This window comes from Sinocyclocheilus anshuiensis, unplaced genomic scaffold (assembly GCF_001515605.1).
Source record: "Sinocyclocheilus anshuiensis isolate Anshui unplaced genomic scaffold, SAMN03320099.WGS_v1.1 scaffold983, whole genome shotgun sequence".
Classification (NCBI taxonomy): domain Eukaryota; kingdom Metazoa; phylum Chordata; class Actinopteri; order Cypriniformes; family Cyprinidae; genus Sinocyclocheilus; species Sinocyclocheilus anshuiensis.
Window position 1 is genome coordinate 120457 of NW_015546086.1, and position 25287 is coordinate 145743.

A 25287-nucleotide genomic window follows, 5' to 3' on the forward strand; every position below is an offset into this window, starting at 1 on the left:
GAAATCAGAATGACATATGCTGCTTGTGCTATTTCTGTCATATATTTATACGAGTAGTTTGCAATAGTGTGATCTCAAATTCAGACAAATGATTACATGCTAAGAAAAGTGGAGCTTTAGACCCATACTTACACAGATTCAAAGGAATATTGCATAAATGTGTATAAATACATATTGCAAAGATAGAAAAGTAGTAAAGAATTGTTGAAATATGTCAGAGAAAATGGTAGTTTTTAACTGTTCTTTGCAGTTAAATGTAGAAACATATGAAAAAAATAAATATATGAAACTGCAATTTATTACACGTATACTGGAATGTGATTTCTTTAGGTGCTTGATATGAAATGGAAGGTAACTGTAAATGTCCTTGAATCTGGATTTCATAAAAGAGTGAGAATCCTGGCTAACATGCTGTGACTTTACCAGCTGCGTTTGGTTACATCATGGTTACAGTATTCCCAGTTAAAACAGTGGAATAATGTAATTTACATGCATATATGGAACTTACCCTTGGTGTTGTCCTCTACTCCTCTTTCAGGATCTAGTTCTTCTTCTGATTCTGTTTAATTGCGATGGTCAGATCAGTTTATGGTCTATTTCTGCCACCTACTAGACTGGAGTGTGAAGTGACAATGTTGGATACTATGAGATATTATCCAATCACACAATATTAATCTTTAGTGTAACACTGAAGACTAATAATCACTGCTGAAAATTCAGTTTTGCCATCACAGTAATAAATTGCTTTTTTTTTAATGTATTAAAATAAAAAATAATTTATTTTAAATTGCAATAATATTCCACATTACAGTTTTTACAGTATTTTTAATTAAATTAATGCAGCCTTGGTGAGCACAAAAAACTTTTGACATAATAGACATAATTGTATATAGACATAAATTTCAAGTCTCCATGGCTTTTTTACCCCTGTTTTGTATTCAGTATGTTTATATTGTAAGAGCAATGTGAATTTACACCATTTTTTAAATTTTATTTAGAAGTATAGAGGAGCAGTGATCACATTTTGGCTGTGGGTTTGGCAGGCTGAGGCCACACCCACTTCTCCCCTGTAACACAAAAGAAAGGCAACAATTGGACAATGAATAGTAAAATTAAATATATTTTTAATCACTGTAAGGAATATATATTACATTTCTACCACAATGACATTCAGGTAACAAAGACAAAGAGTGCAAAGACGCAAGCAAAGTGCACTGACTTTATGCTCCAGTGTTTCTTCATGTGACACTCTTCAGTTTGTCTTTGATTGGCTGAGAGTTGGAGAGAGTCAGAATTTCCTCCACCTCATTGGGTGAGAGACCTGCCTTTAATCCTGCCTGTGCAAAACAAAACTCTCTTAAGTCTGTTTTAATACAGTGGTGAAGTACAACAGAGGTTATCATTAAATTTTTTCATGTATATATGGCATAATATAGAACATGTAAATTAATTCTAACTAGCAATTTTACAATGTAGGTTCTGTATCTGACACCTCTTCATTTAAAAACAGCTCATCTTGGGTGTAGGATACCTCAGTGAGTGAGACAGGCTGGGTAATATCCTGATCAGTCCTCCAGATTCTTTTCCAGAGCTCTCTAGATACCCCCTCCACCAGCACATCTCCCTCTGTTTTCTTCTCGGCTACAGCTTTCACAAAACGCATTGCATTCAATGTGCCTACATGGAAAGATGGAAGATGAAAGAGAATAAAAGTGATTGTGACAGAAAGTGATTAAAAAAATTGCTCTTAAAAACAGTCCAACATTCTTTTTGTATATGACATAAAAATCCATATGTACGGCTTGCATTGTGCATCTGATCATGAGTGCCATAATAAACAACAGTTTGAATACCTTTCTCAAACATTGCCTCAAAAACATTTGAAGGTGGAGACAAATGGACCCCAAAGTACTTAGACAGCCGCTTCAGATCTGTGGTCATGTAATTAAACTTATTTGGGACCATTCCAGGGGGCCGGTTTCCTAAAAATAGAAGAAACTTGATAATATATGATCTTATCTATAGAAGCATGCTTTTATAACGCTTTAATTAATTACATGATTATTGCTCCCATGATAGCCATATCAGTTACTTTTGACCTGTTTCAGTAATGAATGCAACAAACACCACATTCGTTTTGGTATTTTAACTAGGTTGTCTGAAATTGTCAAGGATAATACTTTTTTGTTTAAAATATGTGAGATATTATGAAATGACCATGGAAATGGATGTTTTTTTTTTATGAAATTGTGTCCCGAAGTTCTTTAACATTTTCTTTTTACTCAAATTGTGTTACTACAACATTCAGTGAGAAATAACATGCATAACACATTCTGAGACTGATGTCTGCGAGTCTGTCTGTGTGTGTGTGTGTGTGTGTGTATGTAAGGAAGCAATTCTTCTCAACAGACAAATCATAATATGTGCAGATTTACTATTCTTGAAAATTCATTACAAAATCATACAACAATTCTAATACATTTAGATAATTCTAACTCTTTTCCTTACAAATATCATATACTTGTATTCAAACCTAGTATGCCTGCATGGCCTTACAATGTTGCCTTGAGGCAACATGCAGTTTTTTGTAATTTCCTATACGTACATTTGATGAAATATGTAAAGTTTTTGAAAATACTTCTTTACCTTCCAATGAAGGTGACTAAGATTTTTTTGTAGGCAATTATATGCACGGAAATTGATGAAAAATGCACTTTTCATTGGACAAAATATGGAGTCATGTGACATGTGCACATGTCCTGAAAGTGGAAACAAAATGGACTCCTGTGGGTCATGTGACTACTTTTTTTGTATATGTTCATTTATTAGTATTTGACTTCTACTTCCCTGAGACAGCATTGGTCAATTAAATGAGTCTCTCATTTTATTTAAAAAAACAAAAATATGCACTGTACCATAGAGGGTTAAATATTCCTATAGACCTCAAACTTTTTTGTATTGTATATATTAAAACAATGACAGAATGCTTTATATAACACATTATATGTGTTAGTATATGTGTATTGAAATGAATGTTTTGCTCCAACTGTGTTTCTATTGGTCCAGTTTTTTTTTTTTTACTCTGCAATCCACAATCATCTATAAAAATACTATTGTCACAACTCCCATGATAGGACTATAAATCATCTAAATAGCTTTGGGTTAGGACATTTTTTGAGAAGTTTGCTTTTACAGTCACTATGAAGTCATATTATGCATTGCGCTGAATGAAATAAAAAAAGTGGCACTGTTAAACAGCAATTAGACATGTAATATCTGGTTATTCATAGAATTACACATGGCAAATTATTGTGTAGGGTCATTACAGGATAGCCTAGAATAATAGGCTAGAATCTGGTCTCCAGGTTTAAGCATAACCATGTGTATATACAGCAAGACTGTGCCTGCAAAACATTTCATTATTTTGACATAGAATGATTCTAGCTGTAAACAAGAGTCTCAGGTTAATAACAGGCAGCTGGGCAGTTATGGACACTTAGCTGCCACTATCTCTAACTTACCATGTCACTCTTTCATGTGTTCTTGATCTAGATGAATACATTTCTACATACAATTGAAATCCAAAGTTGAAAATCTAAAACAAATCATGTTTAAGCACTTTTGGTCTATATATATAATGAATTACAAACGTATGTTTAATGCATGAATATGAATAACCATAATACATTATAATACTTATCTATTAATTTTTTTTAAAGAAAGTATAATGTATTAAAACACATCACAAACAACCAATTGTAGATGCAACAAGGAATCTGCAATTTTTATAAAGCTTTTTAACCTTGGCTATAATTATAGTTGAAAAATGCATTTTAATGCATTTTAAATTAAATTATGAATTACTTTATCATGCATTACACGTACAGCTTCAAGCAAAGTGTTATTTTGACCATCTAAAGTGGGCAGAATTTATGCAGCTTTAATCAGATGTCGCGGACAAGCAGTGTTGCTTGTGTCTGCTATTGACAGGGATGAAAGAAAATATGAAGGAAAGTGTCGTGTCACGGTAAAATTTTACAGCATCCATTAATAAAGCTGTTTTAATTGTGAACAGATGTGACCTTATTAGCCAAGTGATAAATTCACAACTGCATAAATCTCACTCAGAGAAAATGCATGCTCAGCATTCGCATAGCACGACGTTTTATGAATCCTGTTTGTTACTATTATAAATGATCAAGAATGCAAGCTGTCACTAATCTATATGAAAAACACTCTTTAAAGAAACTTTCCAAGAAACAGATGCTCATTTGCAATTCGAGCCTAAAAATTGACTCACAGCTGAGCTCGGTTAATGACAATATATCTAGATGCTGGTATTTCGCAATAATGCACTCATTAGTGTCTGGTTTGTGCTAGTAATGCCATTGCTTATGAATCTGGAGTCCCACAGATGTCTTCAGACATATTCATCATTCGTGCCTAAAGGTCACTGCTCAGTAATCCATCAGGAACTTGCTTCTTGCTTTTCCTCCCAGAGTATGGTTCAGGCTGAGGTTACAAACATCACACTAGATTTATTTGCAGGGAGGTTGCACTTTTCTACCACGGGCTGTAATGTTGTGTGATTGCCCTGTCATGGTTGCCCGTAGCAGTACGTGGTTTTTAAAACCAGCTTGTCAAGTTTTAAGGCCTTATGGAAGACATGCTATCTTTATTACACTGGGAACTTACTTTGCGCAAGTGTCGGTTTTAACCAGTGAATATTTGCAAATAACTTAAATTTATTTTACCAGCCAAGTTTTTCTTACCAGCCAATCTGGAGTGCCATCTATATTAGGGACACATATTACATTTTAGATATTAAAAACGAAATTCTAGATGATATCAGTAAGTTAATAAATTATTTAATTCATGGCCATGTTTTATTAATTTGGTTTCTCCATTTTAGTTAAATCCTGGCCAAGTTGAACTATTTAGTTGCCTCGTTTTAGTTAAAAAATTGTGGCTAATTTTAATTATCACGATTTAAGTAAAATGAGGGAATATATTTGCTTTGAGGAAATTTGCTGCCGTACCATGAGTGCAGCAGGCGCAATGATATTACGCAGCGCCAGAAAATAGGCTTATTGGAAGTTACCTAGCTGGGGACTATTAGGCGCTGCGTAATATCATACCCATGGTACGGAATCAAGTTCCTTGATTATTACGCCGGAATGAGAGTATAGTTCCTAGCCATATCGGCCTAGAAAATTGCAACTTTTCATTTTCCGTCGGCCTTAGTACACGATGTAACTACAGAAGAGTCAAGTTTTAAATAGAAAAAATATAGAAACTCTTTGGTCAGTTTTGAGCGAGATGCTAACGGTCTAATCAGATTCAATTATCTATGCTAAGCTACAGCTAAAAGTGCTACCGCCAGACCCGGAGATCAGCTGAATGGATTCGAAAACGGTAAAACTCAACTATTTAACTCTAGGGGAGTTGGAAAATGAGCCTGTTTTCAAAAATAGTGGAGTGTTCCTTTAAGACTGGTTTTGTGGTCCAGGGTCACATTTGAGGAATAAATGTGTTTATTTACCTTACACTGTGTTGGTTTTCTTCCAAACATAAGAAACTGTCAAACGAAACGCCACAGGAACCTGCCAATGCTTTCCAATGACCATGGTTTTCAGTGCCTGCAGCATCATGGTTGCTTGGTGCTCAAAACAAACAATAGGCCTATAACAGAAGATCATTATTAGAGACACTTATTATCCAGTCAACAGAACAGATGATATCAGTTTGGGTTTGTCCTTACATAAATGCTACTTTCTGAGCATTACAACTCATAAATATTATAAACATGCCAGTGTTGTTGTAACACGTTCAAACAACAACGCTAAGCATATCACAGCCTCTGTTTGTCAAGAATTATCTCCACATCTTTATGCGTTTACTTCAACTTTAAAATGGCATGTACATTATGGTTTTGCAGAGGAGCATGCTTAGGTAACAGTGCATTGCAAATGAATATGTTTTATCAAGAAAATAATCAATATTAAATTATGTTGGGTTTGGCAAAGCACAGCAGACAATGTTACAGATTAGATAAGCAGGTCAAGATCAACAGTTTGGCATAGTCACCGACAGCCTTATTATGTTCAAGAAAAACAACAGAAACTCTTGTGTACAGAAAATGCATAATCATCACATGACGGTATCTATGCATCGTCTGACCTAATTGAATCTTCACCAAATTGGTTTATTAAGAATCTAACAATCAAGTATCCAATAATAAGTATCCATTTTTCTTTTAAACACCCATAAAAGCAAATATTAGCTCAAAAATACATGCACAGCCTCCTGGTGGTCTTTCCTCCCAGAGAATACTTTAATCACAACCTCCCGAGCACTGTCCCACACACCTCTCTTCACTCCTTAAGGAATCAGACCACCTTCAGCCTCTGATATACACAACCAGTGCTGCTCATAAACAATGGAAAGCTCAATTGCTCTCTTCTCCTGTAAGCAATGGGAATTGTACTGTGATACAAGCATAAGTCACTGGAAGGTTTCTGTCACCAGTCATTAATTCTAAATTCTCAAGGGATGTTACATGTCACCCACAATTAGTCAAGTAAACTTAGCTGACAAATTAAATCGGATGATTTCCAAAAAAAAAAAAAAAAAAAGATCTCTAACATACACATCTTCTAGGCTGTCTAAAGGTGTACTGAAAAAGAGCATGACGGTTTGAAAGCTGATGAATCAAAGATTTATGTGACCCTACACCAAGAATGATAAGATTGGATAAGATATATATACACATTACAGGTCAAAAGTTTGGGATCAGTAAGACTTGTAATGTTTTTTAAAGAAGTCTCTTATGCTCATCAAGGCTGCATTTATTTGATCAAAAATACAGTAAAAAAAACAAACAAAAAAACAGTAATCTTGCAAAATGTTATTACAATATAAAATAATGGTTTCTATTTTAATATCCTTTAAAATATAATTTATTTCCGTGATGCAAAGCTGAATTTCCATCAGCCATTACTCCAGTATAAAGTGTCACATGATCCTTAAGAAATCATTCTAATATGCTGATTTATTATTAGAATTATCAATGTTAGCAACGGTTGTGCTGCCAAATATTTTTTTTGAAAACTGTGATACTTTTTTCAGGATTCTTTGATTAATAAAAAGTTCAACAGCATTTATTCAAAACATAAATCTTTTCTAACAATATACATCTTTGCTATCACTTCTTAACACTTGAACACATCCTTGCTAAATAAAAGTTTTAATTTCTTTAAAAAAAAGAAAGAATAAAAATTTACTGACCCCAGACTTTTGAATTGTAGTGTATATTGTTAAAAAGATGTATATTTTAAATAAATGCTCTTCTTTTTAACTTTTTATTCATCAAAGAATCCTGAAAAATTTATCAAGGGTTCCAAAAAAAACATTAAGCAGCACTACAGTTTCTAGCACTGATAATAAATCAGCATATTAGAATGATTTCTGAAGAATCATGTGACACTGAAGACTGGAGTAAATAATACATGCAAGTTACAGACACTGTGCTACTTACAGTTTAAGATATATTTTATGCCAAACCCTTTCATTTTCCAAAATAAAATGATAAATAATGACCTCAGAGTAACAGGTGCCCTTGCCTCATGCCTACTGTGCCACACTATATCCTGTCTAGACAAATATAATTTCCTTTCTGGAGAGAGGGTCAGCTTGTTTGTATCTTGATGGAACTGCAGGGGAAAACTCACTTTGGACTGAGAAACAATGCAGCTTTTTAGCAGTTCCCGAGCTTGGCAGGTTTTGACCATTAAAAGGTGCAAAGTGTCAAGGTAGGCTATACATGATTTGGTTATAAAATTTTGCAACTGTATAATATTTGGCGTATGTTCCATTTTTCATTTCACACAATAGCCAAAATGGAAAGTGTGATGGTGTAACTTCTAAACCTTATCTAAAGTATGGTTCTCTCACATTAATTGTGGGTACGTGGATCAAATACATCTAAATGATTTTCAGACCACAAAAGAAGAAATTTAAAGAAATGTCTCGCTCACACTCATCCATATAATGGCAATGAATAGCAACCAGCATCAAGCTTTTTTAAAAAATGCAAAAGTATCATAGAATGGTCCAATGCGACACGTGTTGTGTATTCAAAATGTCCTGAGGGTATATAATAGGGTTTAGTGAAAAACAAACTGAAATTGAACTTAAACAAAAATCCTGACATTGGCCATTGATTTCTGTGCACAGCTGTGAGTTCATGCTCTATTAGCGCAGCAGTTCACTCCGACTTGCCCAAGAAAAGCACAAGAAGAAATCAAAATGAATAAAAACAATCAACATACTTTTTTCTTTGAGGTGAATATATCTGTTGTGTTCATCGCAACTAGTTGTCATATCCATGTGTGTCAACTGTCATGACAACCAGAGTTCAAGTTTGGAGATATTCAACTCAGTGAAAAAAGTACAGAGATATGGGACATTTCTTTACATTTCTCCTTTTGTAGTCTCAAAAAAGAAAGAAGGGTATACAGCATTAGAACAACACAAGCATGTGTAGATGACTTAATTTTCATTTTTGGGTGAATTATCCCTTTAAGTTTTGATATAACAAAGCATCAGCAGTCCCAAACGTCATCATTTCAACAACTGTGAATGAAACCGCTAAAGTGAGTCACCGGGACATTATTTGCCCACTCCCTTCTGGACTGGCTTATACAGCCAATCCCAGTTTCTCCCACCATCCACAGGAAGTCACACTGCCTCAGAGCGGTCTGAAATGGAAGCTCTGGCAGTTGGGGAACATTCCTTTGACCTAATATCCTTGGGGAGAAACACACAAACTGCTCTTTTGCAGGCTTGTTTTTAATGCCATTATCAGAGAGCTCACAGGGAAATATGTAACGTCTGGGTTATCATAGTGTCTCACAGTCCTGGGAGAAACACTCTGTGGAATAAAGCAATGGGACTCTGGTGACGATTTGCTTCCCAGCAGCTTTCCAGACTCTTAGGTTTATGAAAGGTTTGCATGTATAATCATGTGCAAACTTGATAGCAAACACACACACACATACAAAAAATAAAAAAATAAAAAAGATAACTACTAACTCGAACTGAAGAACATTTTTTTGTAAATTTAATGAAAATAAAAAATTTACAAAAAAAATTAAAAAAAGATGTCTTCCTGAGTAAATAGTACAATTGTTATTTTTGGGTGAAAGAGCCCTTTAATATATATATATATATATATATATACAGTATGTAGGATATCAGACCGAATCAGACAATCTAAGATTTGGTCAAAACATGGTTGAAACATGAGGAGCCGAATTCCACAGAGGCCCAAGACAACAGGATGTTCATAAATCAGACCCTAGCACTAGCCAGTCTGAAGCAAGCCTAATCAACTCTTTCACAGATTAAATGGTTAAAGAGATGACAGCATGACCCTCACGTGATAGTAAACATGATTCCCTTTGAGCTAAATTGACCTGTTTCCCTTACAAGTATATAATTTGGGGTGTGCCTCCTAAAAAATGATGGTAATGCCAATTCATGCACCTGCAAGTAATTGTGTCTCATTTTGAAGGCTAACCCAGAGATCTCAGTTGTTGACTATAATCCATTGTGGCTGCTTCATTTCAGGAGAGCAACCATTACATTCCACAGTAATAAAATAAATAATTTACACCTTACAAGGAATAACAGTCAATTTTATAATGGTTACCCTTCTGAAATGAGATATCCTCGATAAAGTACACAGCCTACAAATGTGACCTCTGAAGGGCACAGCCTTCAAAATAAGACAGCTTATATGTGCAAACCAGAAAAACTGAACGGCAGGTATTAATCTAACCTCCACTTGATTTAATTGCTAGACATGGCCCATCTTCCCCAAATCCCGCCCTCCAACCCGCACACACACATACAGAGACGTTGTGAGACTGTAATCTCAATTTCACAAGCAAGGAAAATAAAATAAACACTAAATATGATGTGAGCAAAGCCAGTGTGAGCTCAGCTTTACAGTGACCCTGTATAAACACTGTAATGTCAGTTGTCAAAAGCAACGTTAGTGTGCTTGCATGACAAACTGACACTCTCAGCTTCCTGGCTTTCCATATAAGGTCTGACCTGTGAACATCCATAATGATTGACAAGGAAAAAGTGCTTCTGATTCGCTAAACAAAGAATCTGACAGCAGCCTGTGCTCATATTTTATAGATTACAGAGCCAGAGGCTGTCACAAAGACAAGGGCAATATTTCAGGACAGCTATTTAGCTATATGCGTGTCATTTCATAACAATTTTTACAGCACTTTTAAATTTGAGAGCGTTCAAACCTATTATTTGCACATTGCAATCACCCATAATCCATCACCAAAAATATGCCCATGAAGCACACATACAATTTGTTATTCTGCAGCACATTAGCATACTTTATTTGAGATCTTAGTAAATCAGGGCATCAGACTCTGAGACGACATAGCAAGATGGAGCCAGTTTGGAAATAATTGTTCATGTAAGGACATGTACACTTGCAGAAATCTACAAATCACAACAAATTTTCTCTGACCACAATTTACACCATTTGACAAATTTACACACAGTACAAAGGTTCAAGGAAAAACAGAGCTACAAGTCAAGTCAAGTCAAGTTTATTTGTACAGCGCTTTTCACGATACAAATCATTGCAAAGCAACTTTACAGCAAATTAAGTTTCTACAATATTTAGTGGTAGCTTATCAGTGGTGACTGTCAGTTAATGTACATATGGCAGAAATGTACAGAAAAATCAATTTAAGACGTAATAAAACAGACGATGAACACTATTAACAGCAATTATTATATGATGCAATCAAATTTATAGCAAAATGTGGTAGTTCTGTATGTTGTTTCAGGGTTGGCATCATCTGAGGTCCTCTGAGGGGGAGTAGACTCATTTAGACCAATATAATCATTAGGTTTTAGCCAGGTTTCAGTCAAGCAGAGTACATCAAAACGATTATCTGTGATTATTTCATTTACAATAACTGCTTTGGGTTACTGCTACATAAGACAAGAATGCAGACAAAAACATTGTCTTGTTTTCCAGTACAAATAATTAAATATTCTTAATTCAAGAAACTTTTACTTGAACAGCAATATTACAAGATATTAAGTCTTGTTTTCTGAAAAATTGTTCAAAATGTAGTGACTTACATTACTACATTTGCAGATTTTTTAAAAATTGTTTTAAATGTAAAGCAGAAAATAAGACTTACGTCATATCTTAAGTAATTTTGCTTCTCAAGTAAATGTATCTTAAGAATAAGATTTAGGCTAGAAAACAAGACTAGAATACAAGAAAAAAATAAAAAATATATATAGAGTAATAAATTAATAAATCATTTGAAAATGCCAAAACCTTCTTGTGAACTTTCAAAACGTAAGTTATTAAAAGTAGATTTTAGTTGCAGGAAATACATTTTCCAATCATTAAATAGATCAAATATTTAATATTTAAATGTAAGTCAAACACAAGGCGCTTCATGAACACAGGGATCCTGTTTTAATATAAAAAGACTATATCAAAGATGTCTGTACTCTTTATGTGACCCTGTAACTGTTCCTGCTGCTAATATCACATCTGCACTAAAATCATCAAAGGCCACAGCTCAGTCCATCTGAGTTTCCATGAATGCATTCCAGGGCTCAAATGGTAACGGCTTTTTTTTTTTATTATTATCTCACACTGGCTCCAAAGACATGTTTTTCGCTAACTCGCCTTCCAAAGACAATTTAACCAACTTTGTCTTACACAGTTGCTGTGTGCATAAGACTTCAACGGTATGTCTATAGATGTGAACTCACATGTGTTGATCTTGTATCCTGAACTCACACTAGCTCTATATGAACAAGTGGGCATATGTGAACTCCAGGAAAGGATCCAGGCCTCTGTGAGTTAAAGGGAATTTTTAATGAGTTTTTGCTCTGGATCACCAAGTTTTGTCATCAAGTTTTTTTGCTGAGGCTGAATATTTCCTCTCAAAACAGTTAACTTTACCGTGTAGTGTCCAATAAAGTCAACCACAAGAGTGGCAGCAGTTCTCTGTTTCTCTCTCGCAGAACCGACTGAAGTTTACAGACCTGGTCATTTAAAGGGTTTAATAAAATAACCTCTACTGGGCTGTAGGTATTTTGCAAACTGTAAAGTTACACTAGTACTCTTTGCCGCCCCCCGCACCTTGTCAGGGTGTAAGACAGCACTTAACAAGCATCACATTTTTTAATTAGGGTGATAAAACAGAAGCAGCTGCCATGCCATCTGGAGTATCTCAAGTCCTGCTCACTAGTGCACTTTAGCTGTGCTGCTGCACTTACCAAATAACTTATTTGTAACTTCTGTCAGGTTTACTTAATGCAAGTACACTGACATATATTCAAGAAAGACATATTCAAGCATCTGACAGAAATCATATTTATCATTTCACTTGATTCAATTTGTGGTACTTGCACTAACATTCAAAGGTTTGGGGTCAGTAAATCTTTTTTTTTTTTTTTTTTTAAAGAATTTAATACTGTTATTTAGCAAGAATACATTAAATTGATGAAAAGTGTCACACACACACAAAAAAAGTGCCATTTATCATCTATAGAAAACAATGCTGTTTTGAAACTTATATTCTTCCTAAAAAAATATCATGGTTTCCACAAAAATATTAAACATCACAACTGTTTTCAACAACAACAAGAAGAAGAAGAAGAAGAAGAAGAAGAAAATGTTTCTTGAGCACCAAATCAGCATATTAATAAAATAATTTAAGAAGGATCATGTCACACTGAAAAGTGGAGTAATAGCTGCTGAAAATTCAGATTTACCATCAAATATATTAAAATAGAAAACATATTTAAAACTGTAGTCAGCCAAACAGAAGGAGACAACACAGGAACTTCCACAATAGAGGCATTTATTGACAAGGTAAGCAGTGAAGGTTAAGTAAACTGGAACTGATGAGGAATGGGGACTCAGCTGAGACAGCTGTTGTTTTGTAGGGCTGATGTGGATCCACAGGGGATCACAGATGGAGGAAGAACGATGAAAGATCGGAGCTGGTGAGTATCACAGGTAGGGAGTCAGGTTAGATGTAATGTGGTGAACAACAAGACCAGACAATTGATTCGTGCGGACAGGTGCGGTGAATCAGAATTCCTGGGACTGTGAATGAGTGGGTGAAGCTGCAGCATCTGGCATGGCTGGTGACTCTGTGACAACTGTAATAATATTTCACAATATTACTGTATTTTTGATCAAATAAATGCAGCCTTGATGAACATAATAGACTACTTTTCAAAAACATAAACAGTCTACTGTTTTATAAAGCAATAGAATTATTGTAAGTGATTATGGGTACACTACAGTGTTGCTTGACATTTAGAAGTGAAATACAGACAGCAGCAGATGTGAGTTCATGTTCACTTATATCAGTGTCTTCATGTTTTTCCCCCCACAGAGGTCAAACATGGAAACATTAGAAGCACGAGTATCAAAGAGATCCAGCACAAGACAATTGACATGTCTGAGATAACATGGGGTGCTGGGGCTCCACTTTCTTTTGGATCTTCCCTTGGGATAAAGATTGGAGATTGAATAATGAACTGATCTGTGAAATGGTCTACCATTTCAGCCCAGTGATCTAATCAGAGGAGAAACTGTGCTCGTGGACTAACATGTTTCCCAAGAAAGTCTATAATACCTGGAGAAGTTCATTTGTTATTATTTTCATCAATCTCAATTGCTCGACTATCTTGTGTTGCTTGCGAATAAACTTATTTTAGAATACAGAACTACTATTTAATGGTCGTCAGTGTACTGTACAAAGATGATTTTTCCCATGAGAATGGTGTAATTACAAAATGAACCAGCAGGGGTTAACTGAACCATGCTAACCAGCCAAACCTTGACCCACTGGAGCTTAACTGGCACAATCATCCGCATAACAAATAATAAGAACTGCAAGACACATCTGATCATGTGACCTCCACAAAGAGGCCACTATGAACCATGAAATCAAGATGAACAATTCTCATTTTTTATGGAATGTTAAAGGGTTTATTAAAAACAACTGCTCTCTAGCAACCTGTCACTCACACAAGATTGCAGCAATTACTGTAGCAAATTACAATGTTCCAATCAATTCCGAGTGGACAAAATCAAGTCCCACCCCAAATTTATTTTTATTTCGAGTAACTGTTTCTTCATATAGGTTACAATAGTGGAAAAAAAGATACTCACAATTCCTGTATCATGCCGACTTTAAAGTCAGATTTAACCAGATTTGTCCAGACCAGACCAGACTAACACAAATCAATAATAATCGCAAATGACAAATAATATGCTGACTACAATGTAGATATGATCCAGGCTTCAGAGAATGAAACAGAATTTCACAAATCAGCAAGGGTCTGGACAGAAGATATCTCCTGTGTTCTTGGCTCTCAGCCCCGTTAATAAAACACCACTGCTTTTGCAAAGTTAAAACTCTCCAGACAGGTCTTTGGAATGTCTATCTCTACATACGTATGAACCTGTACTTTATTTCTTCATTGGAACACAAAATGAGATATTTTGAAGAATGCCTCAGTAATTTTCTGGCCATACAATGAACGTTTTGGACCCCAGTGACTCTTTATATAGACAATAACAGCTGAAACATTCTTTAATTAATCTTTTTGTATGTTCCACAGAAGTAAAATAAGCAAGTGAGTACAGATTAAGTAAGTAAGCCATAAAATTACATGAGGGTGAGTCAAGTCAAGTCAAGTCAAGTCAAGTCAAGTTTATTTGTACAGCGCTTTTCACGATACAAATCATTGCAAAGCAACTTTACAGCAAATGAAGTTTCTACAATATTTAGTAGTAGCTTATCAGTGGTGACTGTCAGTTAATGTACATATGGCAGAAATGTACGGAAAAATCAATTTAAGACGTAATAAAACAGACGATGAACACTATTAACAGCAATTATTATATGATGCAGAACAGTCATTTTTGGGTGAATGTCCCTTTTAAGAGCTTATCCAACCCAAATGGGCCCTTAAAAAGTATATCATTGTCATATTGTCATCAAGTCATATTGCTTCAGTCAAACTAAATAATATTTTGACTTGAATCAAACTAGCTAATTTTGATTTTACAACATGAAGCATTCTAATATGCATATAAATGCATGACAACAACACCACAGGTCTGAGAGCAGTTATTCTGAAATGTAGTAGGTTTCTGAGGTCAACGCTATAGAATAACGAAGTCATTCTTTTTTGACAAAACCTAATGCTGTGACATCAGCTCCCCTGTCTGATCATATATCTCTTTGTACACCTGAACGGTTTTTGAGGGGCATATGTGTGTGTGTATCTGTGAGACTGAAGGAGCTTAACTGTGCGTTCACACCGCCGCCGTCGAGAGCGTCAAAAATCGTTCTGGCCGCCCTGCCAACAACGCTGTAGAAAGATCCGTGGACGCTCTGACGCAGATCTTCTTCTTCTTCTTCTTTTAGGATTTAATGGCGGTTGGCAAACCAACTTAAAAGGTGCCTTCCCACCACCTACTGGAAAGGAGTGTGAAGCGCACAATGAATACGAACTTTAGAAACAAGAGCTACCTTATTAAAAAAAAAAAAAATTTAATAAATCAAAAATAAAAAAAACGGTATCCTAAATCCTATTAATCAATCCTGTTTCCTTTAAATAAATAACTAATTCGCGATATATTCCTGATTGCTTAGATCCATCGCCTAACAAAACCTGGAGTGACAGATCATTTATTTCCAGATACCTTAAAGCTTGACTTAGTTGGAAACGTTCTCTTTCATAAGCCTCACATTTTATAAGTACATGTTCTACAGTTTCTGTTAACCCACATTTGTCACAATTTCCATTTTCATGTTTTCCTATTCTATGTAAGCACTGATTTAATAAACAATGACCAATACGCATTCTTGCAATTATAACGTCCTCTTTCCTGTTTCCAAATCTTCTTCTCTCTGAACCAACTTTTTCTTGTATGCAGTGTAAATGTCTACCTTTTGTTCCTTCTTTCCATTCATACTGCCATATTTCCTGTATTTCATTCGCTATTATCGCTTTTATTTCTGTTTCACTTAATGCCACTTCAATGTTTATTTGTGAATGATTTAATGCCTGTTTAGCCAAATGATCAGCCTCTTCATTTCCTTTCACACCTATGTATATGTGATGGTACCCACACGAAATTGACCAGAAGTCCATACTGTCTTATTCTAAAAAGACTCTGCATTACTTCATTTATCATGTCTTGTCTTGCTAATGAATTTCCGCCATTTCCTTGATGTCTATCTCTCCGAACTGCAACATACCCATGAATTATAAAATTAAGTTGTGGTTTAAGTCAAGTTTCCTGTATACATATTGCATCTGGACCATTCTCTTGGTTTGCTATAAATTAAGCTCTTGTCCATTAGCAATTAAGCTTCTTGCATTCCATTGCAAGATAGTTAATACCATTAAGAACCACCACATGTTGACTGACTATTTGCACACACACACCAGCAGCTGTCACTGCTCAAAACTCTAGTATCGCATTTCTTGCAGAGGGCTAGCTCTCCACATTACCACCATGAGACGCCAACACACACAATCACCACAAGAGTTTGATACATACACCCTGGTTTCTGCCAGGCCAACAACAGTTTCGCTAGCTGTTAGTCTGGTTAATTGCTTTAACAAACTACATTTAGACTCTGGTTAAAATAGGAAGGGGAGGAGTGAGACATCAGTTTTAACACATACCATATAACTTCTCCTCTCTACCTATCATCAGATGGCCTCATGATAAAGTGCTTCACAGTGTGGTAATTTGTGATGAAAATGAACGGTTACACTGTTCCCTCTCCATCAATGGCCCCATCAAACCTTCAATTATGTCTAATGGTGCTTTTCATTACGTTTCTCCACACAGTTAATTGAGACATCAGCAAAGCCATTCATCAGCATTAAAGATACAAACTTCAGACCAAGAGAGCAAGTGAAGTGCGTGTCAACCAACAGATGAGACAGGTGTATCTGAAATTTTCAACATATTTTTGAGGTTACTGGCTGATGGTTAGAAAACCTAAACTATTGTTTTTGAAAAATCTTGTCTAGATTAATATTTGTGTAAAAATCTTTTAATCTGCATAAATTCGTTATCTATTAATTTATTTTTTTTAAATATGACTTCAATACACTTCTTACGTTTCTTAACGTTTTTTTATGCATAGTCAAACATTTTAAAATTATACAACTGTCCTGATTTATTAATAATAATAATAATAATAATAAATAGTTTGCTATAAACCCTTTAAAAAAAAATAATAATAATAATAATATTATATATATTTGAACATTTTGTCCGCAAAATCAAAGTCAGTTCAACATGCAAATTCATACATAAAATATATACAGGAAATAGAATAAAACATTAAATATATTTTTTTAAATAATGAGTAAAATATGTACACTATAACTCAAGGAAAATATAATAATAATAATAATAATAATAATAATAATAATAAAATTGTATTTTATATAACGACTTTAAAAGTAACTTCTCAAAGTGCTTTACACTAAAAAGGATACAAAGTTAAAAAAGTAAAAGAAAAAAAACACATCAAAAACAGTATAAGAGAGAAACAAAACTAGCAGCAAAACTAGCAGATCACAAATAAGCAAGTCTAATAAAGTGAGTTTTAAGAGAGGATTTAAAAACATTTAAAAAAAGATTTTGTATGTCTAATATCATAGGGAAGAGAGTTCCAGAGTTTTGGAGTAACAAAAAAGCCCGGTCACAGAGCGTAGACGAGTTGTGGGAACGGTCAAGAGGCGAGAATCAGATGATCGGAGATCAGGCCTAGGAGAGTATACAGTTAAAAGTTCAGATAAGTAATGAGGTGCCAAGCCATGCGAGGCCTTATACGTAAGCATCAGAATTTTAAAGTCTATACGAAACCTAACAGAGAGCCAGTGTAGGCATTCCAAAATTGGAGTGATGTGCTCTCTAGTTCTGGTCCCTGTCAGCATTCTAGCAGCTGAGTTTTGGACATACTGCAATTTATTTAGGGTAGTTTTTGAGACCCCTGCAAGCAAAGCATTGCAGTAATAAACGCGGGAGAAAACAAATGTATTTATTAGTTTTTCTGCCACCATAAAGGACAGTATGGTGCGCAGTCTTCCGATGTTTCTGAGATGAAAGAATGACGTTTGAAAAACATACTTTGAAAAACATACTTTATATACTTGTTTTGTACCTTATGTACTCATTAAATTGAAACCTTTCTTGAAAATGGTATAAAAGTTTTTTTCAAAACCATATGAAATCAGAATATTTCTAAGAACTTATATGTCATTGGCTCATTTGCAATTTAGGAATTGAGAATTTGGTTTGATTACAGTACGTATGGCAAAACACTTAGACTTTTTCTGAGACTGGGCTTGACCAAAAAAAAAAACATTATCTCCAACATTATCTTTTGAGTTTTAAAAATAATGTGCAAAATATTTCCTTTCTGGGTGTGCTTGGGCTGTAAATAGCCACATTTGTGTATATCACTTCCACTGATCTCAGTTGCTAATGGCAAAGGTGAGTGATCTCAGGCTCGGCTGACTCATGTCTATCTCTGGGGTGGAGCTACTGTTTAGGGTTGTCACACTGCCCTCATCAACTCCGGCTACATGAACAATAGAAATGCTGTTACCCTCTCTCTCTCTCCTAACCTCTCTCTTTCTCTCTGGGCAGGTACTTCCTGAGGGAACATGGGCCATTATCACAGCTGAGGGGAGTCAGGTTTCTCCACTAGACTTACTGACCCTTAAATCAATACCTGCCTCTGAATGCGTGGGCCTTTGCCAAGCTGCCCGTCCCCCTCAGCTGGGGGAGCCCACTTTGTCATGCTCAATATGGTTGTCTCTCTCCGAGGCCAGGGCAGGATGCAGGCTTGGGGGCCCCAGAAGAGGCTGAACAAGAAACACACAAAACATTAGAAACAAGGGAGGAAGGAAGAGAGGAGGAGGCCTGGATACAGGTGTGTAACTGCTGGTAGGCTGAAGTTACAGGTTGAGAAGGTCACTGAGTATGGCAGTTAATAATTCAGTACCGTTAAAAACGGAAAGTTCAATAAGATATCTAATACAAAATGGCATCATGCAGCCTCATAACTTGTGCTTAGGCAGGAAGAGTCAAAATATGTACCCTTAACATTTTCCTTGTCTTCCTTAAGCATGATGTGACCCAAACCCAAAATATCTGCAGAACTGATAATGGCGATGGAGAGGTCGGTTGCTCTTGGGAGTATGAATTGTAAAAAAATGAATCACATTGCTATCAAAAAAAGGAAAAGCAACAGAGTCTTTCCAGATGTGCGTTTTGGTCTTTGCCTGTGATGAAGATGCATATATCTGGACATTGTAATCCCAAACTGGCTCGGAGCCCAGAACTTTCCCCCTATGATTAATGGGACATCTGTGGAGGGATGGAGTCATGGTGAGGGGGTACTTTGCTGCCTTTAGCTGATGCAATAGGGACAGGTGCTGATTTAGTACACTCAGTTGTTGACAATCTACACAGAGCTTTAAAAAAAATAATAATAATATTCCATTACAGGGACACATTACATGTTAAAACGACTACATTTTGAAGCTATAGTGTAAAGACTTTTTTCCGGAATGGATTCTTTGGGGGCTCTTAAGAGGGCAATCAAACAATTTCTGCATATGTAAGCAGTGACAGGCCGTGTACTCAAATTACAAGGAAAATATGACTGAGATCAATGTTTCAAATCTACTGTGCCATGCGGGGATAGGGGATCTCAGCTGGTAGACAGTAAATGAGCTTGTTACGTTTTGTCAGAGTACATATACTGTACAGTATATTGCTGCAGAGAGAACAGTTTCAATCTCAATTATGTCTATTGCTAATCAAAACAAGAGGAAAACATATTGAATATGCTTGTGAAATGAAGGCTATTAAAAACTCTATGTTTATAAGACATAATTGACTTTACACATCTGATATATGGCCCAATTATCTCACTTATTCATGCCCTGGCATAAAATGGAGGGCTTATTTAAATGGTTTTAACAAGTAATATTAACTATGGCTTTTGAGTTTTTATGGAGACAGAATAGAGTGAATAACAAACACTGAGAAAAGCTCATTGGAAATGGATGCCTGCCAAAGAGTTGGCTCTTTTACTATGCTTTTTACATAAAGATTTGGAACCAAATTTGAAATTATCTTGGGTTTGAGATTTGGAGCAAAACTATTTTCCCTCCTCATAGAGTCTTGTTTAACTTCTTGTATTTCTGAAATGGACTGGAATACTTCCATCAGAACCTTTTACACACCCCCTTAGACACACAAGATTGTGGTGTCAATATGATTACTGGTTTGAAAAAAAAAAATTACGTAAGCTTGACTATTTTAAAGACTTTAAGTCTCTATACCCTGCAGTTTTACCAGGCATTACATTTTAAACAGTAGAAATAAATGCTGAATTTTAAAAAGTAACAAAAACCTGCATATGGTTTATTTTAGTAAAGCAGTTTTGAAACTTAGTAACCAACTATGCTGGACCAACAAAAAATCATAAAGTATTCAACAACAAAACTATAACATTCCCATTTCCAACCGATTTCTTTCAGCCAGTTAGAAATGAAACTAATTCTGCAAACATTATAAGAAATTCACACGGCAACAGAGGCCCATACTAGAAATGAAAAATGTTTTTGCTGCTCCAAAAGCCCAGTGCTATAAAAAAATTTAAAAAACCTATCCAAACACAGCATTCCCATGGTCACTATCCAAGGTGAAAAAGGTTGGTGTCATCTGAAAAGAGGTAACACTTCATTTTCCTTCCTCTCCCAAACCCCAGAGGTCCTCTCAAAAATCTCAGCTGAACATCTGGACTTAATATGCAAGAGATAACCACAAATAAAATAATTCAGCACTATTTCTAAGCTTAGAACAATTGTATATTGGTGGGAAAAGGCAGATCATATGATGATTTAAATTTCACAGTTCCAGACGCAGACTCTGTCAATCTCTCAGGCGACACCAACTGTTGTCATGTTCTGCAAATGAACCGCTGCATATTCCCCTTGAAATTTAAGGACACAACCCACAGCCACCTCATGGTTTGTGCATTAGCGTCTCTTGCTTCTCTGGAATGGTCGTTTGTGTTGCATATTTCTTTTTTTCCATGTTTTTTTTCTAAATCCATTTTACCTTTTTCCATGAAGCCTTGCTAAAGATTTTGATTTGTGATGGAGTGGAAATGTATTTTCTGTTGGACTGTGTTTTGTTTTCTGTTTTGTCTCCAAGCACACTGCTTTGTATCTATGTGCATGTCATAAAAATGCTGAATCAGATACTTGGTTCCCATATTGTCTGCCAAGTGATATTCTTACTGTACCTAGAGTTGTTTTCTTTTAAGCATAAGCGTAATTCATAGTTTAAAGTGACCCTATTATGTCATTTTGAAGGTTCCTAATATAGTTTTGGGAGTCTCCTACAACAGGTTTACATGCATGCAAGGTTAAAAAATTTTTTCGTTTTATCAAAATATGCATTTAATATCACCTCATTTTCCAAAGATTCTCAAAGTATTTGTTCAAAGCAGTTCTAAGATTCAGTCTCTCAAAATCCCTCCTTTCCATGAGCCTACTCTGCTCTGATTGGTCAGATGGCCCAGTCTGTTGTGATTGGTCTACCGCGTACAGCGCGTGTTGGAAACAATACGCCCATTGCCATAGTTCCGTATTTTGAATGCTCAATACAAAATATAAACATCTATTATTTATCATACTTACAGGTTGTGATCCAGTGCAGGCAGCTGGTCCAAATAAACAGGGTATTGAGCCATCTTTCAAGAGCAAGCATTTTGTGAATCACATGTTGAACTCCCCGAGATTAGAGAAGCTGTCATCAGTAAAATCACAGCAACACAAAAAAGATTGGGGTTGTACTGCTGTGAATTTTAACCACTGATTCTCTGCAGCCTCATCTTTCGGAAGTGAAAATAAAACAAATTTACTTTCACAGTGTATGACAAGAGTATGTGTCTCCTCGACATGATGTTAACCACATGAACAAGCTACAGTGTTTGAGGGCGGGTCAAGTTGTTTGCGGACGGCCAAAGTAGAACATAGGCAGGCATTATTCAATTCAAACTTATTTGTATAGCGCTTTTCACAATACACATTGTTTCAAAGCAGCTTTACAGAAAATGCATGTGTCTACATTACAAAGCAGAAGTGAACAGTTCAAGATAATATAGAATCATACAGCTAGCTAACATTAATTAATTTTAGGCAGAAGCTCATTAAAGCGATTATGCAAGTGTGATCATAATGATTACAATATAGAGAAATTTTGGCAGCTGTGCATGTCGATTCAAGTTGGCGTCATCTGGGGTCCTCGCAGGGGTCAGGGGAACAAGGGTGATTATGCAAATGTGTTACCCCGTGACGTGTCGCCATCATGGAAGTGGGATTCGAATTACTGGCAACTTGTTTTATGCTGTTCAGAGTCGGTTCTTTCTTTTGGGAGACAATAACTTTATTTATCATGCACTTTTGGCTTTACAACTTTGCAGATCGTTTACATTCACATACAGCTACATTACACACTGAATGAAAGGCAATATTGGAAATGGCATAATGGGCACTTTAAATATGCAGAAATCAAATTAGCGTTCAGTTATTTTATGATTGGCCTCCATATGTCAGATTGTATTTCACCTTGGTGCAGATGCCTGGGGCCTTAACTTTATTTTGTTGGCGTTTGCTTTTAGCCAACTGGCATTCTGGTGCATGGGGTTAGCCTTGGAGATGGGCGGGTACATACATGTCTGTTGGCCCTCAGTAAAATTAGCCCATCATATTGAGTGTTGACAGAAATGCTGAGTGCAGAGGAGCTCTGGAGGGATTCTGAAGGTGACATGGCCCCATCTGTCAGAGTGTAGGGCCAGCTGCTGCTGTCAGGTAGGGCCTTCTGCGGTAAATCACCACTGCGCTCTGGTGGGAGTGGCCTGCACTTTTCTCCCTCACTATGTTTTGATGGGGAAAGCAGGCCTCAGCCTCACCAGAGAGTCAAAAGGAATTCTGTTAACCGTCTCAGGACTCAAGGGGGTCGACTTTCAATCCCAACTGCATCTGCAGAAAAACTGGCCTGTGTCACAGAGCAGGAAATTGTTAGATAAAGACATTCTTCATTCTCAAACATATCCTGTTTTATGGATTTTTTTTTTATCTGATACTGAGCTATATTAATATATATTTGTATGTATGGTATTTGAATGAGCCACACAACCTGAAACAAAACATTTAAACAATAAAAGCAAAAAAACACTAGGGCTGGGTATTGAAACAAACGTCCCAAATCAATTGATTCTGATTCACAAGCTCTCGATTTGTTTCAGATTTCAGTTGTTTTATACATTTGATACATTTTGCTTACACGAAAGAGATTATCTCTAAGCTAATGCTGTAAACAAGCTGTTTTGTTAACATTCCTTGGCACTTATTCATTTAATTATTAAATATTACATGTCTGAGCCATTTAATAACTGGAGCCTAAGCAAATCATGCCCCGAGAAATCAAATTTCCCATTACCTTTTTAAAGCATTCAATGTATTACATAATGCAACTTTTCTGAGCTCAAAACTTCCTCTCCAGTCCAATAAGACAATTTATAGAAAAATTTAAAACTACTATAATGTCCATTTTGCTTAAATGAAAGAAATTATCTCCCAGCAACTTCTAACTTTGAACATGAAAAATGTTTATTTTAAAAGTTGTAAAATATATTTTTTACAACAATATTCTATTATTGAAAGTATAGCGCCCTGATAGATTTAGTGAAGTCATTCAGTGAACGATACATCAGATACATCAATTGGTAATTTCTGAATTCTTTTGGAGGATTCATTAAAATGACCAGCTCATAGGAGTCACTTGTTTGTGAATGTGACTACATGGGTTGTGGCGTATGTTTCTGATTCACTAAAAGGAATTAGATTAAAAGAGTCATTTGAATGTGAATCAAACTACACTGTACTGTATGTTCAAATGAAGATCGTGAGTAATCAAAAAATCCTTTTTTTTTACCCAGCCACAGAAACAATATATCAAATTCTTACTGACTGATAATTTATTTTAGATCACAGAGACCCTTCCAAATAGCTCCAAAAACATCCATCAACATTCCAGCTATTGGACATCAGAGAATACTTTGGACTTACTCAATATTTAGTGCAGAGATCTCTAGGGCACTTGTGGTCTCCATCCAGACACAAAGAGTAAAACCGGATAGAAAGACACATGGTGACCATGTGGAGGCCACCTTATCTCAAGTTCAAAGAGATGGAGGAGGCCAAAAAAGCTTACTCAACATCTGAATATGCTTTCATGATAAAGGTCTTTTGGACAGAGAGTTGGCTAGATTGCTTAAAATCAGAGGTCCTTGAGGAGACGTGCTAGGACCTCCTTACTGAGTGAAGAAAGCTGTGGCCTCGGCTCTTTTGGGATCGCACGCAGGGGCCACGGTACACTAACTCCCCTGACCCATCCAAGTCTTGCATGCTGACAGCTTCATTTAAATCAACTTTTCCAATGCCATTAAAAATTGTTACCATGACACTGAAAATATGCTGTCAAAAAAAACAACTGAAACTGCAATAAAATGCAAACTGTTGGGAACACGTGTTGTGAACATTTCACCTATTCATATTTAATACTACATGTCTGAACCATTTAAAAACGGGAGCCTAAACAAATCACACCCTGAGAAATAAAATTTTTTTTAACAAAAACACTATGAAAACATAATGCAAATTGCAGAACTCAAAACTTCCTCTCCAGTCCTAAAAGCGCTTTATAGGGTCTAAAAGGCACTTTCCACAAATAAGAACCATGTTTTGTTTTGTTTTTTTTGTGAGAAATATAACCAAGTATCTAATAAAAAATTACACTATGCACACACTAGAAAACACATTATTCTTTTTCCTCCTTGAAATATAAATGATTTTCTTCATCATAGGTTTTGACCTTCTTTACAGCATCCAACAATTATAATCAATGTCAAACCAAACCTACACTTGTTCTCAAACTAGCCATACAGGCGTTCACATGGAATGCATTTTTGCACTGAAAAAAGCGAGACATGAGCAGTGGAATAGAAAAAAAGGTCTTGAGATGTGTTTTTTTAAAAGTTAAACTTATTTTAACTTGAGCGCCACATTTTTAGA

At 35.7% G+C, this 25287-nt stretch overlaps 1 pseudogene; it reads right to left on the reverse strand.

Moving 5' to 3' along the window:
- Positions 1 to 1134: 1134 nt before the first annotated feature.
- Positions 1135 to 5142, reverse strand: LOC107700052 (glutathione S-transferase kappa 1-like; annotated as a pseudogene).
- Between the last annotated feature and the right edge of the window lie 20145 nt (positions 5143 to 25287).